The 17821-nt window shown below is 51.0% G+C and overlaps 1 long non-coding RNA gene across 2 annotated transcripts in view; it reads right to left on the bottom strand.

The window, feature by feature from the left end:
- The window catches only part of LOC124504313 (uncharacterized), a 70709-nt gene that overhangs the window by 34377 nt on the left and 18511 nt on the right, over positions 1–17821 (bottom strand). For both annotated transcript variants that reach the window (XR_006960369.1, XR_006960370.1), the window contains exon 2: positions 2910–3117. This is a non-coding gene — a long non-coding RNA (uncharacterized LOC124504313). The remainder of the gene's footprint in view (positions 1–2909; positions 3118–17821) is intronic.

Below are 17821 nucleotides of genomic sequence, written 5' to 3'. Positions count from 1 at the left end.
AGAGTCCAGATTTGAACAGACATAAAGAACAGAAAACATGGACAGCCAATAAACATACAAAAAGATGCTCAACCTCTTAGTAATTAGCAAAATCCAAATTAAAAGTTCGTTTTATGTCTACTAGATTGGCAAAACTTCCAAAGCTGGAAAAATCCCCAGTTTGATCCCTCGGGTGGCACAAGGAGGATTCCGGGACACTGGTGATGGGGGGTCAGTTTGTACAACCACTTTGAAGAACAACTTGGCGTTATTTTGCACTCACTCTACAACCCTGCAATCCCATCCCTGGGGACATTCTAGAGAAGCTTGTATGTGTGCACAGGAGATGTGAGCAACAGCGTTCAAATTGGCAGGACTGAGCCCCTCCTTCCGCTCCCTGCCCTCGGGCACCTGAGAAATTCTTCTTCCTTCCACCCGGTCTTCTGACTTCCTCTGGACAGCGGTGGGCAATGTTTGCCCTAGGGGCTGGGGCTTTAACTCTCCCACACTTCACATGGTGTGACCCAGCCCTGTTGGCCAGTCACTGGGCAAGCCAGACCCCCTGCTCATCACCTGAGTGGAAGCAGGGAGACAGCCGTCACTGTCCTGGGGACCAGGGAGAGGCCAAGAGCGCCCGGGGGTGTCAGAAAAAGTGGCAGGGTGACAGTTCATGCAAATAATAGACTCCTCTCTGCAATGCAAAAGGAGGGGCAGCTCCATCTGGGCCAATCGGAAGCATCCAAGACAAATCGCCAAGGGGAAAAAAGCAGGCAGATCAGCTACCATCGTGAAAAGGGGGGATTCAGGTGTATATCAACACATGATCACTTGTATGTGGCAAAACGCTTCCGAGGACAGGAGATTGGCCTTGGGGGAGGGGGAGGGGTGGCTAGGGGGCGGGGGTGGGGCCAGGCCTCACTGCGTCCCCTTTTGTGCATTTTTATTTTGTACCTTGCACGTGCTACCATGGAAAACGGAGTAAAAACTGGACACGAGCTGCAGTCACGTGAACTGTGGCACGCACAGAACTATTATGAGAGTTGAATTAGTTGCTGATCACCAGGTGACCTAACGTCACTCCCAGACGATTAATCTGCATTGTTCTCAACTTCAGCGAAGGTGTTTTTGTTTTCTTTTTTTTTTTTTTTTTTCTTTTCTTTTTTTTTTTTTTTAACGTTTATTTATTTTTGAGACAGAGACAGAGCATGAACGGGGGAGGGTCAGAGAGAGAGGGAGACACAGAATCGGAAGCAGGCTCCAGGCTCTGGGCCATCATCAGCCCAGAGCCCGACGCGGGGCCCGAACTCACGGACCGTGAGATCGTGACCTGAGCTGAAGTCGGACGCTTAACCGACTGAGCCACCCAGGCGCCCCTTGTTTTCTTTTTGAAAACATTTTCCAGCCAACTTTTCTCGGTTTCAGACTTTTCCACGGACCCTTGAAGAGCCTGTGGCTTTTCCCGCGCTGTGCCTGCTGGGCCAAATGCATGGAGTAGATCAATTCATCACCCATGCCCGGCGGCCCACCAGCTCCCCAAGGGCCACGGGTAGGAGGTACAAACTCCTTTGACTTAAATCATCTATTGGGTCCCACCCCAAGGTTGCTCTTCAGTTCAAGCGAGTCCAAGGGGAATAGGCATGACCCTCCCCTTCCTCAGGAGCCAAAATGCACAAGGTCACTTTCTGGACCTCAGTTTCCCATTGGGTCACACAGTCTGTATGTGACTGTCCACCTCAGACACTTGCTTTCGCCTGCCCCTCACCCCCTTGCTCACTTCTCCAGCCACACTGATCCCTTGTTCTTCCGGCCCTACTCTGTGTGGGCAGAATTCCAAGATGTCCCCCAACATTCCCAGCCCTCCCTGCAACCCCCCCGCAGGTGAACATGCCCAGCATAATGCCCTGGACTGGGCGCGTGCTGGCATTTACTCCCGTGATTAGGTTATGATATACGGCACGGGTGGTCAGACTTGTGACTTAGAGAACCGTGAGCTAAATGGGTACTGTTTTAAGCCACTAAGTTAATGGAAATTCGTTGCACGATAATAGAAATTAATACACATGCCCAGCTGGCTCCACTCTGGCCTTTCGTGTGCTGGATCCCTCAGCCTGGAAGGCTCTCCCCACAGATATTCACAGGGCTCACTCCCTCCCTTTACCCAGGTCTTTGTTCAAACATCCTCTCCCAGAGAGGCCGGCCTGACCACATCATTTAGAGGAGCACTGTCCTTTTATTTACTATTCCCCCTCCCACTTTATTTTTGGGTCTATCCCTTACCACTCCCTGACATTATATGGTTTCAGCATCATCTGAATAACTTTTTTTTTAGCTTTTTACTTTGAAATAATTTAAAACTTACAGAACAGTTACAAACATTGCACAAAGAATTCTTACATACCCCTCGCCCAGAACCCCCAAATGTTGACATTTAAACACGTTTGCTTTATCATTCTCTTTGTATAGAGAGATTTTTTCTGAGCCATTTGAGAGTAAGTTGATGACCTGATTCCCCATGGCCCCCAAATACTTTAGTCTGTAGTTCCTAGAAACAAGGAAATTCTCCTGCATGAGCACAGCAAAATCGGAAAAATCAGGAATTCGCTGCTGACACGTTACCACTGTCAAATGTTCAGATCCCAGTCAAGTGCTAACAACTCTCCCCAAAATAACATTTTTTTTGGAGTTTTATTTATTTTGAGATAGAACAGGGGAGGGGCAGAAAGAGAGGGAGAGAGAGAGAATCCCAAGCAGGCTCCGCACCGTCAGCACAGAGCCTAACGCGGGGCTCGAACGCACAAACCGTGAGGTCATGACCTGAGCTGAAGTCAGACGCTTAACCGACTGAGCCACCCAGGCACCCCAAGCATAGCATCTTTGATGATAAACAAATAGATTCGTCCAGAAATAATCACTGTATTCAGTTGTCTTACCTCTTTCATCTCCTTTCATCCAGAACAGTCCCTCGGTTTTTCCATTCCTTTCATTATCTTGACGCTTACCAAGATTACAGGCCAGTTATTTCGTAGAAGTTTCCTCAGTTGGAGTTCGTCCAGTTGCTCCTCCTGATCAGATTTAGGTTTTGCGTCTTTGGCAGGAACATCGCAGAAGTGACACGGTGCTCTTCTCTGTGCAGGTCGCCTGGAGGCACATGACAGTTTGTCCTGTAACAGGTGATGCCACCCGCTACCTTTGACAGCTTGATTAGGGTCCTACCTGCCCTGTTTCTCACCGTCAAGGTACCCTCCTCCTCTTTGTAATTAATGGGTCATCTTGGGGGGGGGGTATTTTAAGACTATGTATATGCTCTGTCCCCAACAAATTTTCACAGAGTAGTTTTTATTTTAGCACCCAGCAATGATTCTGCCAGAGTCAGTTATTACCATAATATTTCCATCCTTCCTTCTACATTTGTTATTACACATTCTACTCTGAGAAAGAGCTTTCTCCTCCTTCATGCATGTGTGTGTGTGTGTGTGTGTGTGTGTGTGTGTGTGTGTGTATGCATATGATATCAGTGTGGATTCACTATTTTTATTCAATGGATTATAATCTATTATGGTCATTATTTTGATTCTCAAATTGTCCCAGATTTGGCCAGTAGCTCCTACGCTCTTTTGACATGTTCCTAGCATTACTTGAGCACTTCTAGATGTTTCAGGCTCACTATGTACTTTCCGGGCCCCAGCCCTCAAATCAGACTTCTCCCCAAGGAGCCCTGGTTTCATACAGTGGAGGATGCTATATTGACACCAAGATCTGGGGGTGTCTGGGTGGCTCAGTCAGTTAAGCATTCAACTTCGGCTCAGGTCATGATCTCACAGTTTGTGGGTTCAAGCCCCGCGTCGGGCTCTGTGCTGATGGCTCAGAGCCTGGCTCCTGCTTAGGATTCTGTGTCTCCCTCTCTCTGCCCTCCCCCACTTGTGTTCTGTCTCTCTCTCTCTCTCTCTCTCTCTCAAAAATGAATAAACATTACAAAAAATGTTTTTAAAAAGACACCAAGATCGGGGTGCTAGGAGTACTCATTGCTACGTGGATATGAGTGCTCTTGGGCTCTCTTTGTGGACAGAGCTGGGAAACACACGTATTACATGTATGCATCTCACCCACACGTGGGCACACACGCATCTCTGCTTCTCTGCCTCTATTTTTCAGAGCCAGGAGTTTACTCTGATGGCTCCAACTCCATTCCAGCACCACAGAGGTCACTCTAGCCTTTGCTGTCACCGCGTTTATAATTCCCTACTCCGACAGTGAGAAACCTAGCTCTCATTTTCCTCAATATATTAATTTGTTCAACACCCCCCACCCCGTCCCATAGAGCCCCGGCCTCACTCACGGCTCCCCTGCTTGGCCCCCCACCCTACCGTTCACCTCCAACAAACATCGGGAAGCAGAAGGAAGGAGGAGGAAAGAGGAAGCCGAATTTGTTTTGACCTAGTGATACATTCACTTGGTACAAAAGAAAAACGATAGGAAAGTATACAATGAAAAGTCTCCCTGTCCACCCTGTTGCTCATTCCAATCTAACTCCTCCCCATAGGTAACAAGCATTATTGGTTTGTTACATACACAAGCTAATATAAAGATGTTTTTTATTTCCTCTCTTCTCCACAAAATATTCCTCATACTCCTTTTATCTGTCAATAGTTCTTGGAGATCTTTCCGTATTCGTGCGTAAAAAGTGGTCTCATCCTTTTGTGGCCGGGTAGCATTCCTTTGGCTACTCTATTTAATCAGTTCACCAATAATCGACATTTAGATGGCATCTAAGATTTTGTTAGGCCCAACAAGACCGCAATAAATAAACCTGAATGTATTCACGTTGCATGTGTCCAGACACATCCATTAAATAAATTTTTAGAAGCGGGGTCATTGATGTGATCTGACATGTTTGTGTTTAACGATTAAAGTCTGTCTCGGGAAAGATAAATACTCTATATGATTTCACTTATATGTCGAATCTAAAAAAACCCAAACTCAGATACAGAGAACAGATTCATAAGGAAGGGGGTGGGAGGCAGTGAAGGGGCCAATGATACAAATTTCCAGTTATCAGATAAATAAGTTTTAGGGATGTAATGTACAGCATGGTGACCACAGTTAATGGCACTGTGTTGTATATTTGAAATTTGCTAAGAGAGTAAACCTTAAAAGTTCTCATCCCGAGAAAAAAATAAATAAATAAAGTCTGTCTCCCCTCTTGGAAGAGGAAAGGGACTCTGTTCTAGTGACTGCTATTTTCCCAGCACGAGGAACTGCTAGACTTTGGTAGGCGTGCAACAAACAATGTGTTCGATAAATGAATGAATGACCGATGCCCTCGGTCTCTGCAGTTGACCGTCTCTGGAGTGTAGGGAGCCCTCACTGTGTGCCCGGTGCTGTGCATCGTGGTGCCGATCCTCCACACTTCCCCGTGAGGAAGGCACAGTTTTGACAGCCCCACTTGACAGATGAGAGCACTGAGGCCCAGAGAGGGAGCACAGCTGAGCTGACGCCACACAGCTAGTCAACAGCCAAGCCACAGTTCCCACCCAGCGAGCCAGACTCTGGAGCCACTAACAATCTCACCCACTGCTCCCAACACATCTCTTCTCCCCCCCCCCACACACACACACACTTAGCTCAGTCCTCCAGCCCCACCTGGACCCCTCATCTTGCCTCACACGCTTCCCTGGACCTAGCTACTTCTTCTCAGCCTCACCCCCAGCCAAAGGCGTCTGCTCCCCGCCCTCGGCCAACGCGGGACAGGACCAAGGAGAAGAGCTGTCATTTCCATACAGCTGTCCCCGGGAGCCAGGCCTTGCCTAAGCCCCCCCATTTTCCCTGAAAAGGCTGAATTGTCTTGGCCGTTTGGGGGGCACCTCTCGGCACAGGCCGGGCTGCCTGGGCAGGGCCTGGCTGGGCTATTATCCTACATTATCTCACTCCCCTGCTCCTGAAAAGAGCCAGTGACTGCTCGCCCCCCCTCAGCCCTCCCCTGCTCGCTCCTGTCTTTTACACTTAATTACCTCACTCATTACCCCGCAGCCTGCAGAGGCCGGACCACAACTGGGGCGTGAGTAATCCCCGCATCACACACCCAGCCAGCCGGCCAGCAAGGAGCAAATTGCTCACACAGCCCATAAATAAAGGAACAGGGCCCACTCAGGCCTTCAGAGCAGAAGGACTTCGTGGCTGCTGCCGTGAGGGGCAGGCAGTGGCCCCAGCTTCCCAGTCGGCCTTTGCCGGCCCTGGTGAGATGGTCTCCACCTCCCCCACCCCAGACGGGCGACCTTGAACTTCCCCAGGCCACTGAAGTCATAGCTCAGTGCCTCTGACAAATGAGACAGCAGGGGCCCACACCCCTTCCTCATCACAGCCCGGAAACTATCCAGGCGTGTCTCCCAGGCTTCCTACGTGACCCCTCCAGCCATGCACCTCCACCCCTGGCAGTGGGGACCCACCAAGTCCCCAGCGTGTCCTCTTTCTCCCCCAGCTCCTTTGCACATGCCACTACTCCTGCTTCCCGAACACTCTTCCTCATCACCCAAGGGCCTGCTTAATTCCTACTCACTTGAAAGGTCACTGCCTCTGGAGAGCCTTCCTTGACCCCTCTAGGCCGGGCCAGGGACATCATGGACTTTCTTCAGTCAAAGCATCAAGCCATTATATTGTCACTGCCTTTTCGCTTGCGTCCTTTGAAGAAAGGACTGAGGGGCACCTGGGTGGCTGAGTCGGTTAAGCGGCCGACTTCAGCTCAGGTCATGATCTCGCGGTCCGTGAGTTCGACACCCACATCGGGCTCTGGGCTGACGGCTCAGAGCCTGGAGCCTGCTTCGGATTCTGTGTCTCCCTCTCTCTCTGACCCTCCCCTGTTCATGCTCTGTCTCTCTCTGTCTCAAAAATAAAATAAAAAATGTTTAAAAAAAAAAAAAAAGAAGAAGAAGAAAAGACTGAGTCTTCTCCATCTCTTTGTCCAGTGCCCAGCCCAGGTCCTGGCACATGACTGGCCCATTTACTAGGCACTAAGTAAAAGCGAGTACGAGAATGAATGAATAAGTGAATGAATGAGGTGACGAAGGGTAAGGTGCATGTGCTGGATGAAGGGGTTTGGGCCCCTTGTTCCTGTGCCATGGGCTTCTCGCTCCAATATGCCACAGGCTCCCCCCCTGTCCAGGGCATCTGAGCTCATGAGGATGATGGATGAACCGGGATGCATGGCCCCAGGACCTCTCTGGGGCTGAAATTTCCTTCTTTTATGAGGTCAGGCGCAGACTCCTTCCCTCGTATCACCTTGGGAAACACCAGCTTCTCGCCTCTGGCATGAGATAGTCCAGCCTTGGCCCAGAAGTAGCCTGCACAACCTTTTCTCCATCAACTTAAAGGCTTCTGCTGATTCACCACCTCCCACATTACCCCAGGGAGGCTGGCACAGGAGCTGGCTGTGTGGTAGGCTTCTCTTGCCTGGAGGACTTCACCTCACCCTCCTGCTTCCTTCCCGGATCCAGGATAAGGAAGGGAACTTGGGAAGGTAGCTGGGAGGGAGTTCCCAAAACCTGAGAGGCCAGAGTTCATGGAATCCTTTGATATCTGGTAAATCCTACGGACCCTTTCGCAGAATTATGTCTTCAAATTAATAAAATACATTAATTAAGAAAATAAAATACATAGTATTATGAAAGAAACCAATTACACTCAAAGAGTTATCAAAATATTAAAAACAAGTCTGCATTACAGTAATATAACGCAGGGTCTAGCAAATCACCATTGTAATTTCCCAGTCCTGATGAGTGTAAATGATATTTCAAGATATCTGGAACAGCTGTAAGGCGATAAGAAAATATGTATGGTTTCTGTTAGTGACAAAGTCACTGGTCCCACCAGTACCACTGTGGTCTGTTGCCTGCATTCATTGCTGAAGGATTAAGAAATTTCCGATAAAGGCTAGTGGAATTAAAGACGTAATAATACTTTTCCTCTCCAAGTCAATGACGGACCTGAACTCTTTCTGTGGAGTGCCTTTGACAGCAAGTGACAAGTGCATCAGGAACATGCTAGCACTTCCCTTCCCGTATCTTGGCAGACATCCTTAATCAATTTTAGCAGTCTTTTCCACTAAACCCAAGCTCAGTCCCAGAATCTCCTGCAACCCCAGGCTCCAAGCGACTGCTACCAACCAATCAAAATGGACTCTTGAGCTGCAATCAATTGGTCACTCCTGGGGGGCAGGGAAGGTGTGGTGCTCTTGTGAGCAGGAGATGGGGGAGGGGGGGAAGGGGCCCCTGGGTGGCTCAGTCGGTTAAGCGTCCCACTTCAGCTCTCGGGTCATGATCTCACAGCTCGTGAGTTCGAGCCCCGCATCGGGCTCTGTGCTGACAGCTCAGAGCCTGGAGCCTCCTTCCGATTCTCTGCCCCTCACCCTGCTCGCGCTCTGTCTGTCTCTCTCTCTCTCAAAAATAAATAAACATTAGAAGATGGAGAGGGAAGGGGGAGGTAACAGGACGTTTAGCAACAACACAGGGAGGGGGCTTGATCTGAGCTCATGACAGGGATGGACAGTCCGGGATGGGTCACGTCGTGGACATCTTTGTTCATGTCATGAACGTGTACTGAGACTTTTTGCTGAGCCACGCTGTGGAGCCAGGGACCCAAATGTGAACAACCCCAGACCCCTGCCTTTAGAGCGAGGACAGCGCCAGGAACTGAGTGCCTGCATATGCCCTTGGGGCCATCCTGGGCCGGAAGGATAGAGTCTGTAGGATTCCACCCAACCTGAGAAAAACATTAGTTTTTTCATGGCAGCAAACATGCTTGAAGAATCTCCAAGACGGTCAGAAACCAGGACTGAAGGCTTCATGTCAAGAAGGAAAAAAAAAAAAAAAAAAAAAAAAGCCCCAGACCGGGCAGAATCCCTAGTCCTAGGGAGACGTCACTGCTGACACCGGGGAGGCCCTGAGGCCAGAGCTCACACTGCTGACTCCGATTCCAGATGTTGACACTCAGACCTTTGTCCCTGCTGCTTTCGGACACTCGATGTAAAGGCTGCCACACTCCAGCCAGAATGGCAAGTGGCTAGCCTGGGCCACGTGACTGCTGTGGCTGCAGAGGAAGCAGGGACGTCCAGTAGGGACTCCTCTAGTGAAAGGAGGGGACTCATGAGTCAAGGGTGTTGGAAGGTGCTGGGTGGCTAAAAGGAAGGTCACCTGTCCACTCCAGCCCCCCAAGGATCAGATGCTTCTGCTGGGCCCAGCTCTGTGCTCAGGACTTTCTCTGGATTATGTGCGTTAATCATCTCAGCTCTCTGGAGAGAGATACCCATTTCACAGATGAGAATAGTGGTGCTTGCAGGAGCTAAGTCCCTTACCCCATCCTTTTAACTGTTCCACAGAGGTGGAATAGGAGGAAGTCATTACCCGCTTTGAAGCTGAACTACACCACTGAGCTCTAGATGCCACCAGTCCTGGGATCTGTAGGATTCCAGACCGAAGCTGTCACAGCAATGCTAGACAGGTGTCCTATGTCCCAAGCAAGCACCGGCTGTGTTCTGGACCCTACATGAAAGTCGGCTCCTCAGAGAGGTCTTCCTCGGCCACCCCACCTTAAACAGCCCTCGCCCCACTTATCTTTGCCCCAGGTCACTTACCTTCTCAGCATTTTGTAGGCAGGAAGCTGCCCCTTGTCTATTCTCTGTCGGCACAGTGGGGTGTGAGTGGCATGAAAGCGGCTCTGTCATGGGGCGCCTGGGTGGCGCAGTCGGTTAAGCGTCCGACTTCAGCCAGGTCACGATCTCGCAGTCCGTGAGTTCGAGCCCCGCGTCAGGCTCTGGGCTGATGGCTCAGAGCCTGGAGCCTGTTTCCCATTCTGTGTCTCCCTCTCTCTCTGGCCCTCCCCCGTTCATGCTCTGTCTCTCTCTCTGTCCCAAAAATAAATAAACGTTGAAAAAAAAAAATTTAAAAAAGAAAGCGGCTCTGTCTTGTTCGCTGCTATGTCCCCAGCCCTTAGTACAGTGCCGGGCACACAGTAGGCGCTCAGTAAACCTCGGCAGACTTAGTAGCTGTGCGCCATTGGGCAATTTCTTAACCTCTCTGTGCCCAGCGTCCTCCTTTATAAAATGTGTATAAACAAACTGAGTCCCTCCAAAAGTGGTTGTGAGGGTTCCATAAGTTCACACGGTATCACAGCCAAGCAGGCCTTTTAAGCAGGCCCCTACTGTGTACCAGGCCGGCAGGATTTCCCTGCGGGACCTTGACCGTTAGAGCCACGGGAGTCAGAGAGGAGATGCTCCTGGGGGCTGAAACATCCTAGAGGTCCACTGGCAGAGAACGGACTTGGAATTAACAATGGCTAACATTACCAGCACCAACTGTGTGCAAACAGGCAACCTAAACACCTCGTTCATCTCCCACCTGCTCTGTGAGGTAAGTCCCAGTAGTATCAATATCCCCATTTGACAGCCGAAGAAACTGAGGTACAGAGAAGGCAGGTAGGGTCAGGGTAGATAACTTGCCAGTACGCAGTGGAGGCGGGGTTCGAACCCAGGCCATCCCATGCTTTTAACCCGTCTGCTTCCCAGCCCTTCCTCCGCTGGGTGAGATGGAGGAGAGGCTGGGAAGGTGTGCACTGGGGGCACGTGGGTGTTCTGACGCCTTGGGAGGCTGTCCCCCCCCCCAATTAAGTCTGGGGTCAGGCATGGGTCAATATTGAAAGTCCCTTGCCTCTGCACACCTGGACCACCTCCTGGCTTTCTCCAGAAGCTGATGGGTCCCGGCTGGTGTATGAGCAGAGGCAGAGAGCAGGAAGGCAAAACTGGGGGGTGCTGAGAATCGTCGATTCCTCTATGCCAGGAGCCCTGGGAGCCTGGAAATGCCAACTCAGCAGCTCCAACAGCAACCTCAGCATCTGCCAAGGATGTTTGTGGGATCGGCTGCTGGGGAAGAGAGGGAGGCAGCCTTGATCTGGCAGGCAGGAGCCTAGAAGTTCCAGAACTTCCCGTCCCATGCCTCAGTTTTCCCAGCTGTTAAATGGGGGGTGCTGAGGGGACCATGCGGATATCCCAAAGGCTATTCAAGTAGAGCTCCCAGCCATGCTCCAGGCCTCATACAACCCTATTTAATAGGTGCCATCGTTGGCCTCAGTTTACACAGGTGAAATAGAGGCACAGAGAGGCAAAGTGACTCGCCCAAAGTAACGCAGCTTGAAGAAACGAAGCCGGGATTTAAACTTGGCCCGGGGAGGGGCGCCTGGGTGGCGCAGTCGGTTGAGCGTCCGACTTCAGCCAGGTCACGATCTCGCGGTCCGTGAGTTCGAGCCCCGCGTCAGGCTCTGGGCTGATGGCTCAGAACCTGGAGCCTGTTTCTGATTCTGTGTCTCCCTCTCTCTCTGCCCCTCCCCCGTTCATGCTCTGTCTCTCTCTGTCCCAAAAATAAATAAACGTTGAAAAAAAAATTAAAAAAAATAAAAATTAAAAAAAAATAAACTTGGCCCGGGGTGACCCAGGCCCAAACTCTGAGCCACCTCACTTGCTTGAATGTGGGGCTCTGGTGTAAGAGTCTATTAGCCACTCCACGCCCCTCCCCCCCCCCCAATGCGTGCTGGGGGTTTGTCTCAAGTCCCCTGACCTTGCAGGGAGCCTGGTGCTCTGATTCAGGCAACCAGGCCTTTCTAGAGGTTTCAGGGAGCTAATTAAGGTGTGACCTTGTCAGGCACAGAGTTAGCATATTCAAGAACATCTCCAACTTTGAAGGCAAGACACTTTAATGGCGGAATGTCAAGGTCTGTGAATGGTCAGGATAGGGACTCAATCGTCCCCAGAGGCAGAAGCAAATCTTGAGAGCTGACAAACCAACCCAAACCCAGGCCAAAGAGGACTAAGGTGAATGGGGGTCACAAGGAGGTCTCTTCACTCGACAGTTTCTTCTTTCATTCAAGAGATACAGCACTGAGGACTCATTATTTGCCCAGCCCTGTGTAGGTCATGGGGTGTGGCAGTAAACGGAACAGATCTGGGCTCTCATTTGAGGCGCATTCAGCCCTGGCAGGGTGAGGAGGAAGGAGAACCCCTTTGGAGGGCCCTCCCCTACCTCCCCCAGCATTAGCACCTTTGGCCCTCTTAGAAGGAGGACTCTGTGGTTTAAAATCAGGGCTCTGCAGCCAGATCAGCTGGGTTTGAATCCTGACACCTAGCCAGGCCTCCTTGAGCACATCATCTTGCCTCTCTGGGCCTTGGTTTCCTCATCTGTAAAATGGGGCTCTCAGTAGGCTCCGCTTGGTGGGTTTTTTTTTTTTTTTCTAAAGTTTATTTATTTATTTATTTATTTATTTATTTATTTATTTATTTTTTTTATTTTGGGACAGAGAGAGACAGAGCATGAACGGGGGAGGGGCAGAGAGAGAGGGAGACACAGAATCGGAAACAGGCTCCAGGCTCCGAGCCATCAGCCCAGAGCCCGACGCGGGGCTCGAACTCACGGACCGCGAGATCGTGACCTGGCTGAAGTCGGACGCTTAACCGACTGCGCCACCCAGGCGCCCCTAAAGTTTATTTATTTATTGAGAGAGAGAGAGAGGGAGAGAGAGAGTGCAAGCAGGAGAGGGGCAGAAAGAAGGAGAGACAGAATCCCAAGCAGGCTCCACACTGTCAGCACAGAGCCCAACGTGGGGCTTGAACTCACGAACTGTGAGATCATGACCTGAGCCAAGATCAAGAGTCAGACACTTAACCAACTGCGCCACCCAGGTGCCTCTTGGCAGGCTGTTTTGATGGTCAAACCACACAAAGGGTTGCTTTTGACTCCCAGCACATAATAAGTCCTCAATAAATATCAGCTAGCATTGTCATCATCTGAGACTCTGAAACACACTCCTCCCACCACATATCATCTCTGTCCTGGGCTAGATCCTGGGGTCAAGCAGGAGGGTGGCGATAAGAGAAAGGGTAACTAGTACGGAGGGAGAGAAGAGTGCTCTAGGCAGCAGGAACAGGACTGCAAAGGCCTCGAGGTGGGAGGCATTGAGGGAATACGGTAGAAGCTTCAAGAGGGTCTAGGACCCTGCCACATTCCTGACCCCTCCAGGTGGCCCCTTCCTGGAGTCTGCTGAGGCTCTGAGTTCCTGAGCCAATGAGGAATGCAAATGGAAGGCTGCCAGGCCCTTTGCCACTGCAGAGGAGGCAGTGTGGCAAAGTGGTCAGAGCGCAACCTCTGGGGCAGGCTGTCCAGGTTGGACCCATGGCTCACCGCCTACTGGCTGTGAGACCTTGGATAAGTTACTTAACCCCTCCGGGCTCAGTTTCCTCCTCCGGAAAATAGGGCGAACAATACTGTCGGGCCTGAAAAGGCAAGTGTGAAGAGGAACTAAGGTAATGTTTGGAAAGCGTGCAGATCAGTACCTGGCACATGGCCCAGAGCCGTAAGTGTTTATTAAATGAATCAAGAAAAACACGCGCAGCCGCGGTAAGGTACCTGCCACTGGGCCCTCGTCTGGGCTGCAGTCACCGAGCCTCCAGCTGCAGCACCCTCTCAATCTGCCACAGTGTTTGAGCTGAGGCCGCACTCCTCCTCCAGTACAGCCCCCTCTGATGACAGGGCACAGCGAGGAACGAGGGCCGGCCGTTCTGTCCAGCATGGGGCAATCCCTGTGCTGGAATGCCCTGTGGGCTGGTCACGCTTTGTTGGACCCGCACCACTGCCTGAGGCTCCTGTTCCCCGCTCTTCCTTTGTCCCACCTCTCCCTTCACAGGTACCAGACCTGCACCCTGGCTGAAGGCACCCGTCCTTCCCCCCGCAGTGTTATCTCCCATAAATTTCTGGCCTTGGTTTTCACATCTGCTTCCCAGAAAACCAAAGTGGGCCAGTAGAGAACATGGGGCTTAGCAAATTCCAGGGAGCCCGCTGTGTGCCCTCAGGCAAGTCGCCTCTGTGAGCCTTGAGGTACCGAGCTTCATCCTTCTCCTATCTTCTTCCCTTTGGCCCAGAGGAGGAGGGCCTGGATAAAACACACTGGAGAAACAGGGCAGCGTAAGTGAAGCTTACCAGAAAAAGAGCCCCATCAGCGTGGAGTGGATGCATTTGCGGCCACTCTCCTCCTTGGAATTCATACAGAATTCCATTATCGGCCCTGGACAGCAGCTCAGGGACCATCTTCTCCCATGCCCATTTGACAGACGAGAAAGCTGGAGCCCAGAAGGAGGAGCGAAGGGGGCAGAGCCGGGACTAGAATTGAGCTCCTGACTCCCGGGGCACTGCTCCTTCCTAACCACAGGCGGTGAACCCTGCAAATAGGATGCCTCGTCCCCTCCACAGAAGTGCAGAGCGAGGTACGGGGCAGTTCTGCCGGCCACCTGGGTTACACAGCACTGAGATCCACACCCAGACACCAGTAGCCAGCCTCCTCCCGGACGGGCAGAGCAAGGTCGAAATCTGGAGGATACCAGGGCAGACTGAGACGGCAGCCCCCACTAGTGAGACCTGTTGTATCAAGGCTCCTGGGGAGGCAGGCTGTGGGCCACACGGATCCGGGACCCTCCCCAGCTCCCGCACACAGTCACCTTGTGGTCTGGAACTCATCATGTCACGTGGGTTCTACAAATGAGGCACAACAGAGTCTTCGGCCACGAGGTCATGGTGAGGCTGAGATGAGGGAAGCCATGGAAGTTAAATCGGCCAACAATGATCAAGGCAGGTCACTGGGGGCCAGGCACTTCTCCAAACACTTCACAGGTACATTGCCACTTAATCATGACTGCAACCTTGTGAGACGGGCCCTGTTAACGCCCCCACTTTACAGATGAGGAAACGGAGGCACAGAGAGCCACGTGGCTGGGAAATGGCAGAACTCGGATTTGAACCGAAAACAGGCGGACTCTGAATCCCTCTCACTAAAGCCCCTGGCAAGGCCAGCTTCTGTGGAGGGTAAGTGTTTAGAACAGTGCCAGGCACACAGAGCTGCTCAGTGCTGCTGCCGTTGATAGAACAATAATTATTATTGTCGCTGGGGAAACTTGCCACCAGCAGCGCTATGTTCCCAAAAGTCAGAAGAATGAATATCCTGACATGTTTTACAAAATGTATCAGTTCTTCTCTTTAGAAGTAAGGGAGCAGTTAGCAAGTATTCAAGATCAATGCCTGTTGAATTGAAACATTTTATGGTCTTTTTCAGAAAACACGGAAAGAAGGGGGGAGGGGCAAACCCATAGACCCACCATCCGTTCAGTTTCCACGTTTATTTTTATTTTGGTTCATAGTTGTGAACATGCTAGGAGAGATTTCGGGATGCTGCATCCTTCGTTTAACAGGATTCCGTGAGCTTTTTCCCTTGTACGATGATTTTTAATGACTACAGAACATTCCATCAAGCAGGTGGCTTCTTCATAGCCCCCTCCCCATTTTCCCCAGGTTGGGGTTTTTATTCCAGTCTCAGATGCTGCAGCAGACATCCCTAAGGTTAAAGCTCTTTACTTATTTGATGGTGACTTGGAGAAATGAGTTTCTCATAGCAGACTTTCTGGAACTAGGAAGCCAATGTTAGGAGAGGTTTGGGGACAGAAGGGCCTTCTCAGTGTCCTAGTGATGAAACTGTGCCAGCCATTGTGTATTTCCTCCATGCTTAAGGCCTCCCCACACTGTAGGGTTTTTTTTTTTTTTTCTTAATGTTTATTTATTTTTGAGAGAGAGAAAACGGAGCGTGAGCAAGGGAGGGGCAGAGAGAGAGGGAGACACAGAATCTGAAGCAGGCTCCAGGGCTCCAGGCTCTGAGCTGTCAGCACAGAACCCAATGCGGGGCTCCAAGCCACGAACCGTGAGATCGTGACCTGAGCCAAAGTTGGATGCTTCACTGACTGAGCCACCCAGGCGCCCCTAACACTGTAGGTATTTTTGAACCTCACTTTCTGGGCTGAAGGTTTCTTCTTTTTTTTCTTCTTTTCTTTTTTTTTTTTTTAAGTTTATTTATTTATTCTGAGAAGAGTGAGCATGAGCGGGGCGGGGGGGGCAGGGAGCAGAGAGAGAGAGAGGAGAGAGAGAGAATTCCAGGAAGGCTCCGTGCTGTCAGTGCAGAGGCCAACACAGGGGCTCGAACTCATGAGCTGAACCATGAGATCATGACTTGAGCCAAGATCAAGAGTTAGAAAAATGCCAGGCAACTGAACCACCCAGGTGCCCAGAGACCTGGGATCTTACACTCAACCTACCACTAGTGCTCTACAGGACCTTGACTATGTCACTTCTGGGGTGGATTACCTCTCCATCCTGCCCAGTGAGAAGACCTGACGAGAGAGAGCCCAGTTCCAGCTCTGTCCCTAAGCCATCATGAATGTTCAATGTCTTGGGAAGCTCTCTGGGTTGAGTTTCATTGTCTCTTTGTAGGAGATCAGAACGGGGGAACCACCAGGCAGGCAGAGGTGAGCTCATGGGCACCCACTTGTCTTACACATGCCACTGGACTAAGCACCCATAGAAGACAGAGATCCCAGAGCCTAGCACAAACTCAAAAATTTGGACACACCACAAATAACCATCAACACACTCCTCCGTGGCCCCAGCTCACTCCTGTCTCAGAGCCTTTGAAGTGGAGCCTCTGCCTGGAGCACCCTCTCCTTGGCTCCGCCCACAGCCAGCTCTATCTCATCACTCAAATCTCCGCTCGGATGTCCCCTCTTCCCGGAGACCCTTACTCATCACCTCACCCAGTTTTATGTCCCTTACAGCACTGAGCAACTATTTGAAAGGATACTGTTGACATCAGTTTTTCCTTCTTCAGTGTCCATCCACTGCCCCTCGAATGTCACCTCCAAGAGAACAGGGACTAGGATTGCCACCACTTACTCCACAGAACCCCACAAACATGTGGGTGCTCCAGGTACAGCTGTGCATATAAAAGCCACGTGTATTGAGCACCTCGTATAGGCGAGGCACCATTCCAAGCCTTTTACATATAGCAACTCTTGTAATGCTCCCAAGCCCCTGAGCTAACAGCAATTACTATTCCCATTTTATAAAGGGGGAAAGTGAGGCACAGAGCAGTTGAATAACTTGCCCACCATGCCACAGCTAGCAAGTAAGATAGCTGGGGTGCCCCACTGCACCCTGTAAGAGTATGCTGAGCCACACATGGGACAGAGTCCCTGTCCCCATGAAGCTCGGGGGCTAATGGGCTAGCTGACCTAGTCTACAATACAGGAAGTCAGGGATACTTACTTCCCCTAGAGGAAGTGATCCCTCAGCTAAGTCCTGAGGACAAGTAGGGGCGTGCTAGGATGAAGTGGAGGGAAGGACCATCTAAAGGAGGAAACACTGTGGAGGCCAAAAGATAAGCCACCGGGCACCAAACCTAAAGAACTAGAAGTTGCTTGTATGGCTGGTGTAGGGAACACAGGGGTATGCCATGTGTCAAGGGATATGATCATCTCAACCCTCAGTGACTGAGATTTGAAAAAAGTCCCAGGGAGGAAATATGAGGCTGTATGGCTGGGAAGATGGGCACCACTCCCCCAGATCGTGCAGGGCCTTGGCAAGCTGAAGGGTGCATGTTTTATTCCAAGGTTCCACATCACACCTCAAAGACTAGTGGAAGCCCCTCACTCGGTGGTGCCCAAGGGCCACACAAGGGTCTCTGGAAATTTCTGCTGACTCACTGTGGGACCTCAGGCACCTCCATACTCTTTCTGGGTCTTAGTCTCCCAACTGGTATTGAATGACCCAGTGCCAAAAGCACATCCCCACTCCGTCAGCCTGGCATCCCATAAACAGAATGCTGTTGACCAATGAGATCCTGACATTCCTGGAGTCCAATTCTGGGACTCTTGTGCACTGGCCATCCCATACTTGCTGAGGCCAGCCCACCACCATGGCACTTTGCCAAGCAAGTC

This window comes from Lynx rufus, unplaced genomic scaffold, assembly GCF_022079265.1.
Source record: "Lynx rufus isolate CCGP_SWC_20201006 ecotype Redwood Valley unplaced genomic scaffold, mLynRuf1.p SCAF_8, whole genome shotgun sequence".
NCBI lineage: Eukaryota > Metazoa > Chordata > Mammalia > Carnivora > Felidae > Lynx > Lynx rufus.
This window is presented reverse-complemented; position numbering and strand designations above follow the sequence as displayed.